Source organism: Eleginops maclovinus, chromosome 2, assembly GCF_036324505.1.
Source record: "Eleginops maclovinus isolate JMC-PN-2008 ecotype Puerto Natales chromosome 2, JC_Emac_rtc_rv5, whole genome shotgun sequence".
NCBI classification, from domain to species: domain Eukaryota; kingdom Metazoa; phylum Chordata; class Actinopteri; order Perciformes; family Eleginopidae; genus Eleginops; species Eleginops maclovinus.
The window spans coordinates 7,579,760-7,595,995 of NC_086350.1; the positions used below are offsets into that span (position 1 = coordinate 7,579,760).

The window sequence follows — 16,236 nt, forward strand, 5'->3', positions numbered from 1 at the left end:
GAGTTACCTTACAGTTTCACTCCTCAATGCCACACAGCAATACATTTAGGTTTGTGCAAACTCTAGGCTCAACCAGCAACTTCAAACATCAATTTTCTAATTCAAATATTGTGCCTTTCTTCCTCTCTGACACCCACATGCTTGCAGGCTGTTCACACCAACCCACACACTGCTGCCATCCTGCTATTCCCAGCTTGTGGTTATTCCCAGACTGAGTCAGAATGGCACCATAAGCCTGTGTGTCCGTTTTATGCCAAACCTGATGTCTCCTTGTCGCACATGCCTTGGCAGAGAATCACATCCCTGCATACAGTAGCCATCCCTGGGCTGCTCACACACCCCTCCCCCTATTTTTTCTATACAGTGTATACGTCATGTTGACAACTGGAGGTACATTTTAGGTGAGGAAGCTATTTAAATTAAAGTTCCCCTTCTGCTGTAAATAACCTTCCTCTGTCTCCCCGCTGTGTCTTTTTTCACACCTTTATCATTCACCACCATGACAGTTTCCTCTGCGAGCTTCTCCATCTGTTATCTCTGCATCTTTAGGTTTGCCACAACAGTATATCTGGCAACTTTCACTTAGTGAATACAAAAAATAACAAGACTGATGGATACTGACTACACAGATGCATAGCAAGAGCACAACCAGGGGTACAATTGTGAGAATGTATACATTAATATATAACATAATTTAACTAACATGTTATTTGATGCAAAGAGATATTAATTATTAACATCACCAGTGTTGATGTCGGCCTATTGTATTTAAAAATGAATGGTGCGATGAAAGCAAGGACCAAATGGTGTATGTTATTTATCAAATGTCATATTATCAACCCAACTTCATCTGTAAAGGTCTTAGTTAGGAATCATTGCAGTGGGCCAGCTCTATCAGTGAAATATTAGCTAAATATTTCACAGCTATAACCATATTTTCATTTTTAATGTAATATCTATACATATATGTAACATCTTTTGCAATGGAAATAAGTTGTTTATGAGCCTCAGTGTCCTAATGGACTTGCTAATGATGCGTGCACTTGATAACTAATCTTGGTTGTATTGGATGTTGTGCCAGAAATCCGCTCGTGTGAAAATGCAAACAATTGTCCCACAGAAATACAATGCAGAAACAATTCATGCCTTAATGCTCTACTGTATAACACATCATGTCACATAAACTTGATCATATCTAAGTGTAGGCGATTTATATGAATGCTTATTTGACTCTTGAACTCATGTAATGAGTACATTTCCCTGTGGGAGATCAATAAAGATCTTATTGTATTGCACAGTATTTGCTATGTGACAATGAAAAGGAAATCAACTTAATGCAACAAGAGCAACACAGGGGGAAATCAGTATTAGTTCCCCACAATGCAACACATTTGAATACAGCATCACAGCAATGCATTGCCTTTGCATCTGGAAACCAGGAAATGTGTTGATTTAGCATTTGTTAGTTTTAGGGTTCTCATATTAAATTATATTGTCCTCAAGCTATTTGTATTATAATGTACAAACACTGTACACATAGATAGATACAGAAAGTTTGATTTACAATGAATCCTGTTTGCAACACATTTCTTGAAGTAACCCTATGAATACATAATTTAACTTGAATTAATGGATTACAACACACCATAATATCGTATTCCTCCAATAAGAGGAAGCTGCTGTATAAACATATAATGAATGACAACATGGAAAAAACAAAGGTAGATATGTCCTCATAGGAGTTATTGTTGAACAACTAATGTACACTAATAAATACAAAAAAGGGTTCCTTAAAGTTGCATATAATAACATTGTAGCCTGGTATATGTGGTTTATCTATATACTGTTTATAAGTAATGACAGTGTGTTATCCTCCTGCTGGTTAAAGAGGTTGTCAGTTAATGAGAATTACAAGCTGCCACCAACAGAGGGCAGTCTATCCACATGGCACACAGACTCTGAACTATGAACCTTGAATCTGATGACCACTACATTATTATGGACAGCTGAAATGCTGTATCATAAATTACGTTATATAATGTGTTGATAGTCAAAACATTTTACAGTCCGGAGCTGCTGAGGGACACTGTATGACAAATGTTGCTGTTTGACATCGGCATGATAACAGATCATCACTATTCAAGCAACATAAAGGCAAACTGCAGGAAGGTATAGGCACATTGATCAAAATGTCATCACATTCAGGCAATCTAATAGAACAAAGTGAATTTCTTTTCCACTTTAAAGAGCTTTGACTTGGCCTGGCTACCACCTGACATCCCCTGGGCTAGCACGTTCACTACTCAGCATTACTCTTTAGACAAACAGGTTTGGACATATTGAACTCAGACCCAAAACAACTTGCCTCTAGCCCGCCACTTTCCACTCTCCCAGCTCTGTTTGTGATTGGGGAAGTGTTTGTCTCTCTCACTCTCTCTCCGAGTGTCTGTTTGCCCGACACTTGTCTGGCGTGGCCTAGTTTCGCCTTGATCTCATCAGTCAACGTGAAGACCTGTGAAGGCCATCTCCCCATCTTGCTCTGTGAATCTCTGCCAGCTTCGTGCCTGTGTCAGCAGTTAGGGACTGACTCACACCCACGCATTCTCCAGTCTTTGCTCCAGGGCCCACTGGGCAAAAGCAACACATCTCCCCAAACAGACAGCCTCATTTACATGCCCATAAATCACTCACAAAACTCACACCCCAGCCACACAACAACGCATGACACAGAGCCACGAAATCCACTGCCAAATTGCAGTGTTAGATGATATTAGGCTCAAAGGCAGAAATAAGCTATTCATGTAACCTCTTGGGTGATGATTGAGCCAATCACGCTTGAGTGGTACTTACACACATATGGCCCATATCTGAAATCAGAGCAACTTGTGGACCCTCGCTGCATGAATGAATAAAAAAATCTGTGCATTTCCAACTTAAAAAGACTTAAACATATGGCTGATTCAAAGCTTTTTACAGATTCAAGCAGTAATGAAAGATTGTTTGATTTTCTGAAACTCAGCTTGAGTAAAGATCATCAAAATGATACTGCTAGTGATTAACGATTCAGCAGCCCAAATACAGTTAGCACACTAATAATCTGTGTTGTAATGACTATGTGGTTAAATATGGCTCTGCGAAAAATAAATACATGAGGAGTTTTTGCTCTTGAAAATATTTGAAACTATGAAATGTCCCCATTTCTCCTTCCACATTAATCTGTCTTCATTTGCATGCAATATCAATGTTTTCGTTATGATACAGAAATGGCTTTAACATCATTACATTAAGCAACTGCAATGGAAAATATTTATAGTGACATCTAATTTGCATTGATTGTTCTTTAGAGGGCTTTTTGAAACCTTATACCATTTTAAACCTAACCTGTGATGCAGTTGAGTTTTGTTGTCATTGAATTTAAAGAGAGCTTCCTGAAGCTGAGGCTTCTGCTTGTTTATGATTCTCAAAGGATCAGAAATGACATTTTAAAAACTCAGCAGCAACGTCGTTCTCTGGATAAATGACAGACTTCTCTGTCACTGGGAATTGTTTTCCTCCAGAAGCAAGGTTCGGGAAAGCTGTCCCTGAGTAAACAGAATACTTGACTCTGAATTAGCACAATGCAGAATATTTGTTTTCCAGTGTTGTGTGTTGGTGACTTTCAAAAAAAGGCTGTAGCTACCCTGGGGGGTAGCAGAATTTACACATACACATATTGTTAAGACAAATCTGATATTCTTTAGATTTAAGGTATTTAAAACTATTCAATTTTCCAACAAAAATGTAAAAAATAATGTTGTCAAACATGAATTAGTTGTAAATAATAAAACGGATAATAGCTTAATTCCATTTATCTGCTTCAGTTCTTGCATGCTGACTCACTGTCATGAGCTAGCCTCATGGGACACTTAAACACAACTGAGCCATTGTTTGTTAATGTTGTAACATTATGCAAGTGTTTTCCCTAATTTGACAAGTACAACTGTCCGTTATGGGGATAATATATATTGTGTTGTTTTGTTCACAAAGGTATCATCAGCAGTTTGTATTTAAAACGTATCTGAAAAAAACACCAAAGCATTCTGTATCCTTTATATTGTGTTTGTTTCTTGGGTTAACTAACCATTAAGTGTCCTAAAGTTCTGCTTTTCATAAATTAAGTCTCATTTGAAAATGAATCTTCATATTTCATGGGGGTGTTTCTAAAAAAAAACCACATCTTTTTATGGTATGATTTGACAGAATTATGTAACTAGGCTAAGAATAATCCGACGGGGCGGTAACCTTAGTGAAACTAAAACCATTAACCTACTTTTGCACATGTCCTCATGATATTAGTTTACACTTTGCATGGAATAACGTCGAGGAACCACCCCCACAGACCCCATGTTGGTGCCGGACCACACTTTGGGAACCACAGCGCGGGGTTGCTACACCGCTCCCACCGCCCGCGGAAATATTTCGGTGCTTCGGCGAACAGACGACACAACTTGGTTCGCTTTCCCTGCTCTCTGTCTCCACACATACACAGTGGCTTGGTGAGTGTGGAGTGGGAGGGGAGTATTTTCTTCCCTTAGCCGGTCGTTCTGGCTCTCCTACTGTGCGCGCTTCTCTGTCTCCCTCCCCTCCCTTTTCCTCTCCTCCCTCCATACAACCTCCTGGTTTCCTCAAACGCGATGACAGTCAAGGCGAACGCGTGAGCGGATCCCACAGGTGTGTTGCTGCCAACTGAAGCCACGGATCCTCACACACACACACACACACCTGAAAATTACCATGTGACTCGGCACCTGGGCGTGGAGAAAGTCCCTGATATTCTACCCAGAGAGTCTTTTGTTGAGGAGTTGCTCGGGTCGCCTTTCAACGGGAGTCGTTCAAACAAGTAGCCCGTGTTTTCTACGGAATAGTGCCTTTTTAAAACCCCTCACATGACGTGTGGGGAGAGTAAAATGTGAACTTGATCACGGACTTATTTCCTTTTTTAAAAACTCTTTCATCAAAGGCTTTGACAGTATCGGGACTTTTCGCGTGTGTGCAACTCTCCGCTGGTTCTCCTCCAAGGTGAGTTTCGGGGAAGCTTGTGTATCGCACCTAAGTGCGTTTGGGAGTCGGCATTTAAGCACAGTTGATATTTCGAACCCTGCTGCATTTAACACTAAGTTTTGATATGTAATCATACGCCCTATGGATATGGCATGGTAGGGCACAAACGCTGCACTTTACACGGTACAGTTTCACACCGTGCCACACCGAAGTATTCATAGATATGTCCACTGAAAACACATGTGCGCCATATAAACGATGAAATACGTTGAAAAGTGTTGTTTAAAAAGATAGAATGAGTTCTACTTCAGTTTTTTTTTTTGTGTGTGTGTGTGTGTGCAGGAATTGTTAAACGCTTGTTGTCATGTCTGGGTGAAAAGTTGCACTAATGGTAAACTCAACAGCTGTTTGTTTGGAGATAACAACAACAATAACAACAACAACTAAGAACCCCCTGGCAGACATGCTCTTCCCTGAACCATTTCATCTCAGGAGCATTGCAGCCACAGCATCTGCCCATTCAACTCACAAGGAGCCGTCTGTCCCAGAACACAGGCAATTTAAGTGAGAAATGGGCATGTGGACTGTTTTCCTCACCTCTGGACAGTAGGCTGTACATCAACAGCTGAGAGGACTCAAGCAGCAGAGAGCATTGCCTTTTGTTTGTTTTTCTTTTCCCTTCTTTCTGGTGGAGAACAAGGACACAGAAGCACTATTCATGTCCTGTTGAATCTCCTGTGCAGTTCTGTCAGTCTGTATCTCTCAGTCCCTGGCTCGGCCCTCATCAGACCACTGTACTGCCTTGTTGTCTCTCTAAATCGCCCTTTTATGTTGGCAGGCCATGCCATCTTCCGCACCACGTGCAAAGACCTACTGTACATCGGATGCGCCGTCTCTTGGGGATTAATTTCATTAGATAACATTATGCAAGCAGTCTTATACTGGGAATGGATTAGTGCAGGCAGGGGGCACGTGGAGGCAGGAAAGGTGGCTGCTGGTGGTAGAGGTGGAGGCTGGAAGGGGGTTATAGCAGGGGGTCGACCTCCAGTCTACCAACTGAGCAAGTAAGGTTTTCCAATAGATGCCATCTGCTCACATGTACACACAGGCAATTGAAAACCAAGCTGCTTCCTTGTCTGTTCCCTCTTTCCACAATCTCTCTCTTTCCTTGTTCTGCCTCTCTCTCTGCCCGACAATGATTCATTCATAGTATATCTCTTCCACTCTGAATAAATAGAGACACCTTATCTGCGCAGAGGAGACTGGTGATAAATGTTTTCTTCTGCTCCCTGCAAGGGTGAAGAAGACAAGAGTACCACACTTCTTCATCATAGATGCACTTTTCAGGGCAAGTGAATAGGAGACATTTCTCATTCAGGTCATGTTAGTCTTTCAATATTCTGCGAGACAATCCCGAAAGCTGAGCGCAAATTCCTACTCGGCTGTACAAGGAAAACAGAAAATGGAAACAAGGGAAACATTTCTCTGAAAAACTTCATTGGTTATAGGCTGCTGGTTCTAGAAATGAAACTTTGTGTCGAGATCCACTCCAGGTAATCTTGGATCCAGTAAAATAGTCTCTGATCAACTGTGGAACGGAGGTAGTGAGCATTTAGCTGTTAAGCTCCCACATGTTTTGGTTGAAAAAAGGTCATTGTGTCCTGTTTTAGTATTACACAATATTTTCTGATAGTTTAAACCATGTGATCTCCTGGAACCATGTGCCACATTTGAACGAGCGCTGTAATATTTTTGAGGTCAAACGAGTTTGAACTTAACCCCCGTCTCTTTGTTTCCTTTGCCTTGGATTACTGACTTCTGTCATTTTCATTTAGAAAATAAAACCATAATCCTCGTACGCAAGAGAAAGCCCATGCCTCCTGTCTGGAGCCTACGTGCTGACAAACAGCATTAAACAAACTGATGCATGAATTGTGGTTTTATAATGGTAGTTCATTGGAAGTGGTTCATTTTAAATTACTACTTAATCTCCTTTCTTCTTGTCTTCCTACTAAAAACAGGATATAATCTCCTAAACATACTGCAGTATCTGTAAGACCTACTTTCACTTTGAATAACTGACTGGTAGTCAGTGTTTGACCAACATGACCCAACTGTGGATTGGACTTTGTAAACCATTTGCTCATAAAATAGTTGTGGCGTGCATGAGAAAGAGCCATATGCATAACCTTGTTCCTCTAGCTTATCTAAAGCACACATAGGCTTCAGAGGAGTCGGTGCAGATGCATGAAGGGCGTGTCAGCTAGGCATTAGACGGCTAAATAATCTGGGGAATAGAGATCTCCTTCAGATAGGAGATAGGCTTGTCTTTTCATGTCTTGAGGATTATACAATGATGAAGGAATGTCATGGTGAGGTGGATTTTTGATCTTATTTCCGCCGGGTTTTACAGCTGCCACCCTTGCCCTTGGAATCCTCTCCCTTGTCCCAAACCTTCCCTTCAACAACTTTCCTTTCTTTCCCCAGCCATCTTGTTCCAAAGTGGCTTTGTTTGTACTTCACACACCAAATCTTCGCCACTCAACACTTCTCTCCTTCTTTGTATTTCAGATCTGTGATAACAAAGCAGATGTATGACAGTCTTACTAGGTGGAATCATGCTGATTCTCATGCTAACTTCCCTGGCAGCCAGCTACGAGAACAGGCTTTTCGGAAGGAGATGGCGGCCATCCCACCAAGTCATGCTGCTTTAAATCCACTGCAATCCAGAGTTTAACCTGGTTTGTCCACAAGCTTCTAAGCACTTCATTATTATGGTCAAGTTCCTCAGAAGCGTGTACTTTTACCTCCTTTAAAAAAAAAACATGACATGTTCTCAACCCACACACAGTCTTTCATCTCAGGTCCATGACCGACCACACCAAGCACTATATCCATCGTGGCTTACATTCTTCTCCAAGCTGCTGCCAACTCGTGCTGGGTTTTCCCCGCTGCTGCCCTCACTTCTACCTTTAACGGTTGTGACTATTCCCTAAGCTCTCAGTGCTTGGCGCATGAGTTAGAGAAACATGATGAATATTGTAAACATGCTCACACTCATGGAAGAGATAAATGATGTACATAGGGAAGCAGCTGCCTTAATTGCTCGGTTGAGATGTTGTGGGCAGGATGTCCTGCAATAGAACCGAGACCTCCTAATATATATTTGAAAAAGATAGAGAGAAGAGAAAGAAAACTGCTGAAGTGATATGAGGTTTTCCGAGGAAGGAACCTTCAAAACCTGCTGTTTAAACGGCATGTTGTGTGGGGATGACTGTCAGCAGACATGAGATTGCATAGCTGAGGACTAAACACTGGTGATGGATCACAATACACACATCTGCCTCGGTTTGCCTCACCCACTTCCCCATGGCAGCTGAACTGACAGGCTGACATACAGTACCACAGAGGATTTTGATGCTACCTCCTCAGTGAAGGCCTGTCAACCAGCTCTGGACACTGCTAAAAGTTCACATCCAGCCAGCTATTTCAGCCAGGCACCTCACGAGCAGGTATCTGAAAACGAATCAGCAATGATGAGAGTGATGGGTCACCTTGATTTCCTATCCTGGGAAATCTCAGTCAGATGCTTTCTTCTCAAAGCTTGTACTGGCAGCAGAAAATAGAGTAGCAAGCTAATTTATTTTTTGCTTTGGTAATTGAGTCTGGCACGTATTGCTTCAAAATGCTATCCACTTAATCACTTCAGAGGGAAGTTGGTCGTGCCTGCTTCAATCAGTGTAACGCTACAGGCTGATGTTCGGTCCAGCTCATGATGGTAAAGACGATTCACAGATCTCTCAGACTTTAACATATCGAAGATGAGTCAAGCTTCATTTCTGTGCAAATTGAGGGTGTCTGTGTAGGATTTGGCAGCGTTCTGCTGATATATCTTTCTCAGAGACATTGGGGTTTGAAATGGACTCAGGCTTACTGTAGCTGGGAAATAATGGAAAATGTGGAGCCACTTATTCCACCTGTAATGCATTTTCACTGCACTTTTTGTTCATAACTGAGAGTCGCTCCATGTTGAGTGCCATTTAATCCTAGCTAAGAGCACCAGAGGGTGCAATTCATTTTTATTCAAATAATTTCACAGTTAATCCTCAAACTGACCAATTAACTTCTGCCAAGATCATTTTTAATTATCACCTCTGCTTTACAGCTAATATGACTTCCAGCTGGTTTATGTTAATATGGTAGTTCTATTGAGTATTGGCACTCTTCTTCTTCTCTTTTTTTTGTTGTATGCACGCTGAGCGATTAATTATGTAGTAGTGAAAATGAGCCTCAGCCAGGACTGGCGGGTGACAGATGCATGAAGGGTCAGTGCACTGTCGGCAGCTGGAGATGAAGGTCACACCAACCTGAGAGAGCAAAGGGGGAAGATAATGTGGCAAACTGAGGAAGACATAGAGAATGCTCTGTTAGTCTAACTTTATTGAAGAGATGAACGACCCATTGATTTAGGAAGTAACTCAATTGCACGAGTTTGACTCTGAACAACCTTGTTGTAAATAGATGGAGCTTTTAAAAAAAAAAAACCGTACATGTTTCAATGTGTCTCAACCAGACCCTTCATTTGGTTTGAACAACTGATCAGAAAAGCATTAAAATATTTACCACTTTAATTTCCATATTACAAGCAACTGCTATTTATGTACTTTCACACATCTAAATAAGAAAATTATAGTTGACCTGCCAGGTATTTGTGTGTTTGAGTGCCTCATTTACAATTTTAAGTGGGGTGAAATCTGGCACCTCTTATAAAATAATTTCTGTAAGCTGAATGTGCTCTAAAATAAAAATAGCAACATTAGATCTTAAGGAAACATATGCTGTCCTTATTATCGCTGGCATCTGCCGAAACCAACTGGCAGCTGGAAATGGACATGGGGGGGTGGCAGCACTGCTGGAGGTTGGGTGTCTATCTCTTGCTTGTCTTTTTCGATCACAGTTAAGGCAAGGTTTGGCTGGGGAAAGATGAGATGTTTTTCATACAGACATTCCTGCGATTGCCATTGAACGCTTTTTTGCACTCAATTGCTTTTGGTAACTATGTCTTTCAAAATGAAATCACATGCTTAATTCATTAAATGTAAGTGTTAAGCGGAGAGTTCACCTGTACCTGTGTTCATTCAGCTGTACATTACATAAACTCGGACACTTTATATGTATCTATACTTCTTCCAAGCCGTTATTATCGAGCTGTAATACATTGTATTGGAAAGGCTGTCAGCCATACATTCTATAATGAAATGGTATTACGAAATTATTTCTATGTCTGTGTCATGTCCTTGCCTCTGTTAAATGAGGTGGCTATTGTGGCCTTTCAGTAGCCTATGATCCAAGAGGGACCTATTAAAATCTGTTCATACAGCAATTGTAAAAGTTACTGAGAATCTAGTTAAATGCCACTGGCTCTGTTGCTTCTCATCTGTAAACTGGCGCACCCATTTTACTGTGGCAGCAGTAATAACCCTGCCCAAAGATACTGCCTTAACCTTATCAGCTGACATTTAGTGGTGACCACTGGTTGCTAAAATGTGTGGTTGCTAATGTCTGAGGTGGGATTTCCTAAGATTACAGTGTTGTTTTAAGTTTGAGAGGTTTCTTTATTGATCCCCATGGGGAAATAAGTCATGCAGGGGAAAAGAAGTAGAGTAGAATGAAAAAAATCTGCAATAAAAGCATCAAAAAATAGGCAGCAACAGAAAATATGTTATAAAACACTGAAAATAGTGTAGAGGTGAGCTTTGTGACATTGAGTTGCACAATTTTTTGGAGAGCAGACATGTAGGGCATTAGTATGAGTCAGGTTTTTACTTTGACATTGACCTTGTTGAGCTGGGGCATTGTAGCAGACTAGAGGCAGACTTGTATTACACCTCCCTGGCTTGGTCGTGCTCTAACAGGAATGTTAGCTATGCCTGATAAGCCAACCATGACCCTTGTGCTGGACTTATGGGGAAGTATCCACTGCTCTTGTGTTTTATAACTTCCTGTTTATACTTGCGTCTATATCTCTGAACATACTGTCTACTTGCCTTTTATCAGCAGAACAGAGTGTCTCTGCATCCATTGTCCTGCCCTCCATAACGTCTGTTGAATCCTTTCTTTTTTTTACAACTTCATTCCTTGGCTTTTCTTACTCAGTGTGTCTTTGGTCTAGGTGGATATTAATCCTGGTGCTTCAAACCTGCCTGGGGCTTCGGGGCTGTCTTCTGAAATGCAGATCTGTGGAGGTGTCATCATAGCTCTATGTCTTGGGTGTCTGCGCTTGCCCCCCAGCCTTACTCTCCTATTCACGTAGTCGTGATGACATGCATATTCCTCACTGACTCATCCAAAGCTGCCCAGTTTTGGTTTTCCCCTCTAAACTTTATATGCGCCAAAGGAAGTTGTTGGATATATTTTATGCTGGTGTCTGCAAATCATGTAGACATGGTATCTGCATTTTTCTACCTTCTCTTCCCTAATCTGTATACAGCGAGTCAGACATGTGATGGTCATGCACTTGTGCTTCTTGCACGGTTAATTTTTATACTGTGACACTCTTGTTTCCCAGTGTTCCTCTTTTCACAGATCTGTGTTTATAGTTGCTCTGCCGCACTGGGTTTCCTGCCTCTAACTAAAGCAAATGACAGGCCTAAGAGAAATGACATCAGAGTCGCAGCCACATGCCCCTGTAAGAATGCCTAAATATTTACAGGCCCTCATAACACATGCTAGCCTACCATTTGACTTCCCATTTGTACAGCCTGTAAGTTTTAAAACTCAGCCCTGTGGTCGCTCCTTTCTTCTGTAGCTACGTCTATTCTACGTCCTGTCTGGGCTGATCCCACGTCATTGATCCCTCCGTGGAGCTGGGCTCTTTAATTACAGTCATTAGCCCGAGTAGATCTGCTGCTAAGGTTAGAGAACCTTATTACCAAGACCTTGTCTCTCTCCTCCCCAAACTGTGAACAGCTTAATGCTGCTCGCTAGTCCGTCTCTGAAAACAAACTGCAGTTACAATGTTTACAGAAAACAGGCTGCCAAATTGGATCCCCAAATCACACAAGTCTTACCTGGAGAAAATGTCCCCTTCTACTTTCATCCTCTTTCAATTGATATGGTGGAGCTTTCCAATAGCACATTGAAGCAAAGTGGGGTCTAAGAGGCCATCTCAATGTGGGGCTGCTTGTTGACTAGGGGGCCGCTGCCGAATGGTGGCATGACCAGACCAGAGTAGGCATTTATCCACCACTCCAGGCCTCCATTAAGATCTCTCTGTAGTCCTCCCTGTTGAAATGTTCAGTCACTTCCACGGACATGCCTCTCTCTCCGCCTCCCTTAGTCAGTGTTTTTATTTTTAACTGGGATCTGTTCTGTTTCACTTTCAGTCCCTGTTTTTGTCTGCCGTCAGGATGTGATCATGCATTCCTTTGTGTCTGTTATATAATTAGTCATATGGATTTGGTCTCCTCGTTTGGTGATGGGGAAAAAATGAACTCACATCTTGGTCCCATCGGGTTCTTATGTGTCTCTCCACCTTCCGACTTGAAAACAAAACATTATCCCCCTTGAGCAGCGTGCTAAAACTACACATCTGTTCTGCTCAGAGGATATAAACAAAACAAGTCCTAATTACTGAATACATGGGAGATTAAATATGGTGTAAATCCAAGTGATAAAGTGTCTTTTTTTTCGGTGGGGGAAATCTGATTGGACCAGATTAAAGGGATTTAGTATTTAATCTACATCTGCATAATCTTTGTTAGGTCAGGCCACACCTATACATTCTGATCACATTAACCATGAAATATGGAAGATGTGGCTCTGCGTGTGACCACACAGATGTGACGGTTTTTATATTGTCAGCAAGGTTAGCATTAGACACGCTAATCATGGAGATGTTTCCCTAAAGCTCAAGCACAGAGCAACATGACCTGGCTTCAGGCTTGATTTATTTTGTATTTTTAAGAACTAGGTTAAGCCTTGGAAAATATGCTGTGCAAAAACATTCAGTCACGCTGTGGAGTTCCTCATGCTGTCGTTGACCATTAAGGAAGTGTTGAAACGTTTTTGGGTTAATTGGACTTTCAGGTGCCACAGCCTCACAACAGAATATAGTCCGACCTTTGTCTAATGGTATCACGCACCTCATGTTAGCTGATGTTGATGTTGGTAATAGAACAAAAACTTGGCGACACTCCGGATTTTAGTGCATTATTAGTGGCAGCAGACCACCCGTGGAGCTCAGACGAATAAAAATCCCATTTCCTCTCTGTCCATTTGTAGTATTAAGACCTGAGGATTGCGCTGTTGCCTGAGTGCCAGTGAAAAAGCCACTCAGTGTGTGAGCAGTTAATGCTCTCTCAGCTCAGCGAGGGTGAGGCCTTCCTTCTGTATGCATCACCCCCAGTCAGCTTGATCGATTCTGTGTTTGCTGTGTCTTGTCTGCACGAGCTCACACTGCCCACTCCGCCAACAGAAAAATAATTTGGACTTCCACCAGTACAACCTGCTTCCCCAGCAAATAGGCGCATGCACCCAGATACACAAATGTATACATGTACAGTGAGTCCACACAGCATGTCTTTCAGCCTAAGGGGGCTGGACAGCCTGGGCGTAGATCCATGAATTCCTCATAACACAATCTGTTGGCTGATCAATAATTCAATTCTATCTGTGAGCAAGCATGTCTGGATCTAATCTCACCTGCACTTCCCTCTGCCTTCTCTTAACAAGGTGGGTGTTGTGTCCTTGAGCTGGGCTAAGCTTACGTCTGTGTGGCTCTGTGCGTCTGTGTGTGTGTGAGATCAGTTCTCTTGTTGTAGTCCATCGTCGTGTATCCACTTCCCCTGTGCATGCATGTACACACATGAGAGCCCTTGGCAAACGTGGATTAGAGAATGCTCATTATTTCAATCGTGTACATCTTGTCTGTCTTTATGTACAGCAGTGTGGATGTGAAAGTGTCCATCTACAGTTGGCAAAGTTGGTGTGTGTGTGTGTGTGTGTGTGTGTGTGTGAGTGTGAGAGCTTATGCGTGATCTGTCTCTCCCTCCAGGCGGCTAGAGAAATCAAAGGCATGGATCTCATTAAAAGGTGTAGAGCCTGTGGAGAGGTCAGCGGCTAAGTTCTCTGATTAGTGGGATCCTGCGGGCTGCCTTGGTGCTGCCAGTGGGGAGTGGGTCCCCTCACGGACATCTTTCTCATCCCTCCCCAGCCCACACCTGGGGGGCAGTGTGCCCAACACTCTTTTTCACTGCTGGCCTCAGCCCCTTCTGACGGGGTCAAGGACAGCACACAGGCGCGGATTTTCCTCAGATCCCCGTCGTTTGGCCCTGTTTATTTCCCCTTCTTTCTATCAAGGCATAATGGGCTGCCCACTTCCTATTCTGTTTTTATCCCTCTTTGAGAGTTTTATCAAAGGCCACATTCAGTTTCCATCCCAGTGACAGCCTCTATCGCTGAATATCAAGCTGCACCAATCGCCCGACGAGCAGCTTTCTGGGTCGTTAGTAACTCGTTCCAGGGCCTGGGCTCCTATCAAAGCTAGCAACCATGAACCAAGAATGACTTTCAGCCAAGGGCAAAGTGTGTGTGTGAGTTAGAGAGACAGGACGCTTCTGAAGGATGCCTGACTTTGGACAGTTTCTCCCTTTCCTGTGAATGGTCTTTCTCTTTACTCTGTCTCGTCCCCTGTGTGCCTCTCAGTTTAATGCCCTTCCAGATAAAACACGCCAGTAAACTTCCCTTTTGTTTCTCCTGCTCTCCTTTGCTCGCTGATAACCACACTATCTAAAAGTAGGCCCTGGCAGCGCTCCCTGTCTTTTCACCCCCCCCCCCCCCCCCCCAACTCCACCCATCACCTCCCCTCCCCTCTCCCTCTCCTGGTATGTTAGGCTGCATTGTATGTAATCTGTAGATGTGGGGGAAATGGTCTGTTGTTTTTTTTCCTTTTCTTTTCCGGGCCGCCAGAGAAGAAGGCGGCGGGAGCGATTGCGGGTGGAGGGGTCTGGCGCGTATCTGCTGACTGTCACTTCCATTAAGTGTGCTGTCCTCATCCGCCTCCCCTATATGCCCAGTCCAGGCTCTCCAAAGCCAAGGTCTCCTTTTGTTCAGTGTCCAGCCTTTCTAATCCACAAACCCTTCAGTCCACAGATATTCTTCAGTAATTACAGGGAAGCTTTCTTTCTGTAAACCTTTCCTACATGTGGATTTAGATCATGTTTTAGGTTTTTTTTTGTTGCCATCTTTTCTATATATATTCATTGGTGTAATGTTTTGGCATCATCTTTCCCCAAGAGCAGAGAGGGATACAATCACAATAGTACACAAACTGCTCCTGCCGCCTCTTTCCGTTCACAGCCTCTGTCCCTCCCAGGCTGAATCAATTAATAAAGCTTGGCCTTTTTTTGGAGAAAAACAAACAAAAATGCTTGGTTTAGGGATTGTCTCGTGTGCAAACCACTCTCCCATTTTTGTGTTTGTTTACATATCATTGAACGCCCTGATCCCCCGACAACAGCGCTGCCAAAAACAGAGGCCTCAGAGGAATTTAGTTTAACGCTATGCAAGGGCCTTTTCCAAAGGGCAGTGCTGCGCCTCTGGTTGTCGAAGTCTGTTTAGCAGATAATCAGTGCTTTAATTAACAAAAGTCGGTTCAGAATATCAATTATAGTTTTCCTCTATCTGCAGTCATGTCACACCAAGAAACAATTATGACTGATTGTGTTTCTATTGTCTATTGCGGGTGATAATTAGTTACTTAGTTTAGAAATTACACTTTTTTACATACATAACTCCCCCTCCTGCCCTTCACTCCCATTTGTGATTTATTTTTCTTTTTTTATATTAATGAGTGTCCTTAAGCTACCCATTCCCTCAAATCATGAGGTTGTTACTTGGTCTTTGAGTGTATTCTGTTGGAGAGAAAGGGCAGTGTGTTTTCATTCAGAGAGCCTTAGGGCCCCACCAGCATTTCTCTCAGTCTCATCCCAGTCCAGACATGCTCCTTGTTCTGGTATGACTAACATCTCCACTGCGCTTGCTCAAACTACAGCTGTGTCTTGATAGCACACAATCACCTCCCATGCACACACTTCATACAGTCCCACTTTGATACACATTCACAGTCTAATTCTTCCCTCCCCTGCTTTCTGTTTATTCCTCATTGTCAAACAACCTGACACAAACACTATCCAC

The 16,236-nt window shown here is 42.6% G+C and overlaps 1 protein-coding gene across 3 annotated transcripts in view; it reads left to right on the forward strand.

Annotated features, from left to right (window-relative positions):
* Nucleotides 1-4,421: 4,421 nt before the first annotated feature.
* The window catches only part of plxnb2b (plexin b2b), a 112,035-nt gene continuing 100,220 nt past the window's right edge, over nucleotides 4,422-16,236 (forward strand). For 2 of the 3 annotated variants that reach the window (XM_063903655.1, XM_063903663.1), the window contains exon 1: nucleotides 4,422-5,058. The gene's annotated coding sequence lies outside the window, so the exon portion shown is untranslated. The remainder of the gene's footprint in view (nucleotides 5,059-16,236) is intronic. The other variant, XM_063903645.1, reaches the window with a different exon arrangement.